This window comes from Coturnix japonica, chromosome 7 (genome assembly GCF_001577835.2).
Source record: "Coturnix japonica isolate 7356 chromosome 7, Coturnix japonica 2.1, whole genome shotgun sequence".
Taxonomy (NCBI): domain Eukaryota; kingdom Metazoa; phylum Chordata; class Aves; order Galliformes; family Phasianidae; genus Coturnix; species Coturnix japonica.
The window spans coordinates 11863342-11870676 of record NC_029522.1 but is presented as its reverse complement, the minus strand read 5'-3'; positions in this window follow the sequence as shown (position 1 = coordinate 11870676).

The following is a 7335-nucleotide window of genomic DNA, read 5'->3' as shown; positions in this document are numbered from 1 at the left end:
TTGAATGGCATGACAATAAATCTGCTCATTCGTGTCACTCATAATTCAGCCTTGTTTTCCCTCTGCCTCCTGGTTTTCTATCAGTGTGGGGCCCGCTTTGCTGTGGAAGGTGCCATTTGATGGAAGGGATGTGCTGATCATAGAGAATGGCACCAACCTCCTGCACTCGGGCTATTAATTTTTATGGCTTTCCTAGTGCCATAAAACCAACGTGTCCTGCTTTTATTTACATTTGGACATAATTCTGTTTATTTTTCTTGCAGGGTTTTACACCAAGATAAGCATTCTTAGAGCATTTCGTTTACTGTGGGGAAAATGTCTTGGCAGAGGCAAGTATTTCTGTGCAAGGCCTGTGCTGCAGCATCGGTTTATGGCTGTAATTTTTATGTGAGAGATGCCAGGCTGCTCACAAAGGAGAATTAAGTTTTCTACTTCTATTTTCAGGCAGGTAATTTGCTAATTATTTATCTAGGCACAGTTTCTTGCCGTTGGCCTCCATGGCGTGCTTACCAACATCTTATTGCTGTGATCTGTGCACAAGGGGCAAGCTGCCCAGTGCCTGTAACCACCTGAGTACTGCAGGGCTCTGATGGAAAGCTCGAGGTGGTATGGCTGGGCATTCCTCCCACACCCATAGGTTGCATCCCACTGTACTTGTACAGAGGCTGCTGCATGTGGAACTGATGTTCCCCAAGCAGGAGGAGATAAGGGGATATGCAGCGAAAAGGGAATGTCTTTATTACTTTTTTTTTTTCAGGGGAGATTCTTTCACTTTTCATTTCCTCTTCGTTTCCTTTCTGTATTCATGCTTTAGCGTTGGGTTTGATGCTGACTTGATAGCATTCCAACAAGGGCTTGCATATTTCATCAGGATTGTTTCTTTGGTTTCCGGGGCTGGAAGTCGCGCACAATGTGAAGCAGTCACGGCCGTGTGCACATCTGGATGCCTCTCATCCTCTGCAAACAGGCACTTTGCTTCGTTCCCATTCACCCTCATTATTTAATTTCCTAAAGAGGCCACAGCTCTATAATGCCTGAGTGACGTGTGTCAAAATGTCTCACTAGGCTCTACCACTGTGTGATAATTCAGTGTATCCTGTTTCCAGCACTGAGGAAATACAATTTCTTCGCTCTAGCTCGTTATGCTTTAGGAAATTGCTTTTCTTCAATTATCCTGACAGCCCAGGTTTTGACAGCTCCACATTTGCTGAGCACCCGAAAGCTGATGTGACACTTGCAATCGTGGCTCCCTGTAGGTGGCTGCCCAGGACCTTGGGTGTGCTTGGATGCAGTCTGAGGGAGCACAGGTCCGGAGGAGGTGGCCCTGTGCTGGCATCTCCAAATGTGTCATGGCCACTTTGGCTCCTGTGTCTGCTCCTTCATTCTGCAGGCACTGTCCTGCCTCTGGGGTGTCCCGCTGCATGCTGTGGGAACTCCTCACAGCCAAGAAGCTTGTTGTCAGGCATTGTGAACTTCAAGTTTCATCTAGTCTTGTTTTCAACTTTGGATGTGTTTTGGCAATTTGACATGATGGACTGATGAGAACAAATCTTTGCTAGATGAGTGCACTGCTTTTTGATAGATGTCTTATGATGAAAAACTACTGTTTGGTGTTGGCCACCTGGGCTGTCCTTCAGGTGAGCAGGCAGAGCCCCAGCAGCACTTCTGGTGTCAGGTAGGCAGCTCCTGTGGTTGTTAGGGACACAGCACTGTGCCTGCCCAGCTCTGCCAACAGCACCAGCTCTGCTTTGCTGCTGTGGCTCTCTGTGTGCCTGTCAGGCTACCTTGCTTTGGTTCTGGGCTGTATGTCTGTTTAATTGCTGCTTTTCAGCCAGCCTCCAAACCTGCAGGTGTGCTCTCCTGTTGACAACCCTTTTGCCTACAGTTAAAAGCAGACACCGGATTGTGGAGAAAATTACTGGCACCTGCAAATTGCATGCACTTAAATACCACGTGAATTCATTTGCAAGTACAATCAGGTATTTGGGGACTGCAGGCCTGCGCCTCATGCATGTGCATGTCTTCAACCTAGCAGCTGTGTTCTGCCCAGCAGACTCGCTGCAAGGGCATTGAGCCGCCGACACTCGGAGCTGTGCACCCTGCCCAGAACAAGCCCTTGCTTTTGCTGTGCCCTCTGGTGCCATTGGGAATGGTTCTCTGCATTTCCCTTGTGGCTGAGAGCCTGGGAATGTGGGCAGAAGGCCCCATGTGTGTCTCAGGGATTTGAACTGTGTCCCAGAGGAGTGGGAATTGTGTGGCAATTAACCAAGCTAGGAGCTGGGAAGGCACTTAATCAAGTAACATGGGCCATTTTTTTCTGTCTTTGGGTGCTGGCATTTATATGGCGAGGTATGCATACATGTATGTGAGCCTGGGGTAGGTTCAGGGGACAGGCAGTCACTTCCTCACCTTCTTGCTCTTCTCACCACGCTGCAGTGCCCTAACCAGGCAAAGCCCTGTTCCAGCACGTGGAGAAATGCATTTCCTCATGTCCTGTTTCTGCCTAAAGGCCTCTGGGCTGGGTGTGTTTGTGTGACTGTGGAAAGTCAGTGATGAAAGCCTTTGAAGCGATGATATTTTCTGCATCTGAAAACATTTAAAATGATTTGGCATCCTCTGAATTAGGTTCCTGCTCTGGAGTTCTAGAGGCAATTTGGGAATGAGGCACCCAGTAATCATCACAGGAAGGTCAGTGCTCCCTGACATCCACCTCTAGGACCAGGCAGGACTCCAGCCATGCCCCTTAGAAGAGATGTGTAGCTTTGTAGTGGCTTAGCTGGTGTGGGGCTGAACCTCAAGGTGGGAGAGCTGTGTGAGTGGAAGGATCTGTAACAGCTCCCCTAAAGAAAGGCCAGGGCTGGCCTGATTGTAGTGGGCAGGCAGCCTGGGTGTGGGTGGGAGCACATTGGCCAAAGCTCTTGTGGATCCAGGTTGATTCCTGCTGCCTGTGGTGCACAAGGAGGCACGTGTCAGGTTGTGATTCAGCCATGGACTCCCTGGGGCTGCAGGCCTGTGTGCTTGGCCACCAGCCCTTCTGTGCCCATTGCTGCTGCACGTGGCGCCTGCTCTGAAACGTGACAGTGCAAAGGGGTCATAGGCAAGTCTTGGCTGCAGATGGGGCTGTTGTTAGTGCTCTTTTGGTCACCTACCATACGGTTCCTTTTGAGAAGATGTTGGCTTCATCTCAGCTCAACTGGAAAAATGCCGATGACTGGAAATGTCATCAGCTGCCTGTGGGCCAGGCTGGCTCTGAGCTGATAAGGAGCAATGCAGAATAGAAATGTCAACACAGAATGGGAGGAGCAGAAGGACTGGTTGCACATCCCCTCCTCCTGCTGCCAGTCATCCAGCAGCTGGACCTCTCCGAGAGCCCCGAGAACCTCTGCTCTTTTTTTGGGTGGGAAAGAAGCGATGGATCTCATGACTGCAACTCTTGTGCCGACCGGTTGCCCAGAGAGGTGGCAGACAACTTGTTGGTGCAGATATTCAAGGTAAGGCTAGACTAAGCTTTGTGCAGCCTGATTTAGTGTGAGTTGTCCCTGTTGGGTACAGGTTGTTGGACTAGGAAGCGTACCCAATAGTAACTTTCTTTGACTTTACATGTCAATCTCATGATTTCCTGGGTTGGAGCCTTGTTTTCTTGAAGTTCTGAGTGGTGGGAGGAGGAGACCCAACCCTGAGCTAGGATCGGGTGGTGCAGGAAGGAAACTCAGCCCTGTTAGAGGCCACCCGGTTTGAGCAGCAGGTCCTCTCACCCCTCTGGCTAAAAGCAAAGTGTGCATTCAAGACACTGTAGGAATGGTCAAGTAGTGACAGCAGAAGGAACTAGCCTTCGCTCTGCATGAGGAATGGGGTGCAAAGCTCAAACCTCACAACTTCCAGAGCGGAACAGTGTCTGAAAGCATCACTTGGTCCTTTAGCTCACACCGTGCTACCCCATTTCCCAGCATCCCACTTCCCAGTACCTGGGTCCCCCAGCATCCCCATCCTCTGATGTTCTGGTCCCCCATATTCTGGCATTCCATTCCATGGCATCACATTGTGTCCCAACCTCCCCATCTTCTGGCACCCTGCTCCCCCAGCATTCCCATCCCCTGGCACCCATGTTCTTTGGCACTCCGGGTCCCCTAAGAAGATGAAACAGAAGCTGGGAACGCCACTCTCGCAGCCGGCAGAGTACAGCGTTGCACCCGCCGGCAGCGGCGTCCCGTTGCCACCGGAGGGAGCGCTGGGGGAGCTGCGGCCGCTGGTGCCGGCTGGGAGCGGGGCAGAGCGCGGTGCCGCCCGCAGGAGGCGCTCGGGGCTCGCTATGTCTCGATGCGGGTCGGGCGGGGGGCAGCCGCGCGGTGGGGCCGGGGCTCGCGGTGCGGGATGCGGAGGCAAAGGGAGCGGGAAGGAGAAGCTTAGCGCTGCGTTTCTGAATGGGTAATTTAATCAGTGACATTAAGTCCTCCCAGTTATTTCTAGCCGTGGGTACCGCCTATTTATTAATTTTCTTCGTATAAATCCATCAAGCTGTTGTCACACAGCAAGTAAACAAAAGCACCCCAGAGTTTTGATGGGGCTGCGCGAAAGCAAGCAGAGAGGTTAATTGCCGCTGTTAATTACTTGCTTCGCAGGCTCGGTTGCACGCGGCGCTCGGTAAGGACGGCGGCGCGGGGCCGGGCTGCTCGGAGTCCGCGGTGCGGTGGGTGCCTCGGCCCCGCAGCCCGGAGAGCTGCCCCGGGGAGCCGCGATGGAAATTCGAGTAGTTTAGAGTAACAAAAGGAAGGTGAGGAGGCGCCTCGATCGTGGTTTCGAAGCATTTGCTTAGGAAGAAGATTTATGGGGGCGGAGGGCTGTTTAATTTGGAGGACAAAGGCGTAACGACGCGCAGTGCCGGCAAACTGAGGATGGGCAAAAAACGTGACACATCTCTTGTTACTGCATAAGGTTATCTGCTAATACATTCCGGGGCTGTGCTGTCTCCATCCTTCAGCATCTTTAAATCCAGATTGAAGGTCTTCCTAAAAGCCGTGCGTGGGGTCGGGCAGGAATTATGGACTCGTGTCTGTGTGGCCAGGCTCTTGTGGGGTTTGAATTAAGTGATTTGGTTTGATCCTTTGGCCTGGAGATCCATCCATCTACTCACAGTAGCTACAGCTGCTGCACACCCGTTGGGTCCATCGGGCAGTTTGTAGATGTGTCTGTCTCATCCCAAAAGTGACACTGCCCAGCCAGAACTGCTGTGTCCCTGCATGCAGTGGGATGCCCCTTGGGTCCCTTCATCACTCCGAGTGCTGCAGCAGGGCAGTGTATCCCTGCGTGGTGTTCTGTGTGGGGTGCATGAGGATGTGCTGTGCTGTTTGACACCCCCTGTGGCCTGGGTCCCCAGCGCTCACTCAGGACACTTGCAGTATGGGGCATCACCTGCGGAGGCTGTGTTTGTGCTGATCTCCCATTGCTCCTCAACTTGGCAGCCACTGGAATAGTAGGAGCTGCTACCTGCTGCTCTGGAGAACTTCACAGTCCAGGAGGAGTTCCACTGTCCCCAGGAATTCAGGTTTCTGATGGCTGCATCCAAACATGCCTGAATGAGGCAGACACCTAAGGCCCTTGGAGGCCAAATTCTTCTGACTAAAGGCTGTTGCAGGGTCTGAATTTCCTCACTTCCAGGCACTTGAGGTGCTGTGCTAATGCTGGCCTTTGTGTTCGCTGCTCTGCTCCAGTCCTTGGCCCTTTGGTAGTTCCTTGGCTGATGTACATTGGCCAGGCTCTGCTGTCACCCAGCCTGGCTCATAGGGATGCCACCTGCACGCAGGGCCAAGGTCCCATCTTTCCTAGCCTTTGGGTCAGATACATGGGGTATTTGCCACTCATTGGCCTGTGGTGCTGCTGGGATGGCTGTGTTGACTGTGAGTGCAGACAGCAGGTAAGGGGATGGTGTCCCTGCATGAGGCCCCTGATTGCAACAGGCTTCCTCATGCATCCAGGCTTCCAGCATGACTCAGGGTGTTGCAGCGTATCCTGAAGATAACGTCTTTTGCTTGCCAACACATAGGCTGCCTGCCAAAGGTGGGGGAGGAGAGCTGTTGTAGTCTTTTGTATGCACTCATAGTAAATAGACACGCGCCAAATTGGTTGTGCATGCTGTCCTGTGTCCCATGAGGAGGGAAGGAGCAGTACCCTCAGGCTGCCCCCAGCTGCTGCCCTGCACTGCTGGGTGCCCATGCCTGCAGTCAGCTTAGACTGTGCCCAGACACGATGGAGCTGGGAGGTGTCTGAGGAATAGCAGAATCAGGCTCCTCGTTCTACAGTCTGTGACCTGTCCTGCCCCATGCCTGAGCCTGTTGTGGGTGAGAGAGCTGCAGGGATGGGGACAGCCAGTGGGTTGGGGTGGCAGTGCTGTGTGGCAACATGGGCTGGCAGTGCAGACTGGTTGTACATCCTCATCATCTGGCATGCAGCGCAGACCCAGGCTCATGTCAGCTTTCGCCTCCTGCTCTTAACTTCTCTGTGTTAAGCCCAGAATGATGGCCATGTTTTAAGACTGCCAACTGAGCTGGCTGTGCCGAGGGCTATCATTTCCAACTGCTCTCTCGCAAGATGCTTTCTCAAACTGTTTGAACAGAAAAAGAAAATCAATGTTGTAGCCACATCCATGGCAGCCTCTATCTCCAGCAGTGGGGAGAACGAACGTGGAGGCCTCGAGGTGCCCTAGGAAGTAGAAGCTGACCCTAGGTGGGGGGAGGAGCAGCCCCAGGTGTGCTGGGAGGTTCCTGATAGGACTGCTCTATGCGCCACACTGCCCATGGCCCATATGCACCCAGCCTTGCCTAGCAGGAGCAGAGTTCCTGGCAAATAAATGAAGAGCGTGCTGTATTTCCAATTACTGGAAAAAGCTGTGATTCTTCCTTGCTGTGCATTTTAAGACCCTCTGAGCTGAGTGCACTTCAGCTCTCCTCCCTGTCCCTCACATGGCTGATGCTGATGGAGCTGCTGAGCTGCGGGGTGCCATGGGAGGGGGCATGGGAGGACAAATGTCAGCATTTATCGATCCCCATCTGCCTGCAGGGGACTCCATGCAGTGACACTGCCAACAGCAGTACGTGTAGGAGCTGGGCTGTGGCTGGATCGGTGGCATTAGGAGAATTGCTTTGTCCTAATTAATAGGAATAGGAATATTTCAGCCTCTTCCCTGCAAAGTGCTGGAGGATCATCAAGTGTGCAGCCAACTTTTCTTGCCAAGTGAATGTGAATGACAGACCATTTGAGTTTAGTGAAGCTGCGGTGTGTTGTCCAAAGCTGCTGTCTTTGTGCATTTCTTTTCTCCCTCCTTTCTAAACCAGAACTTAA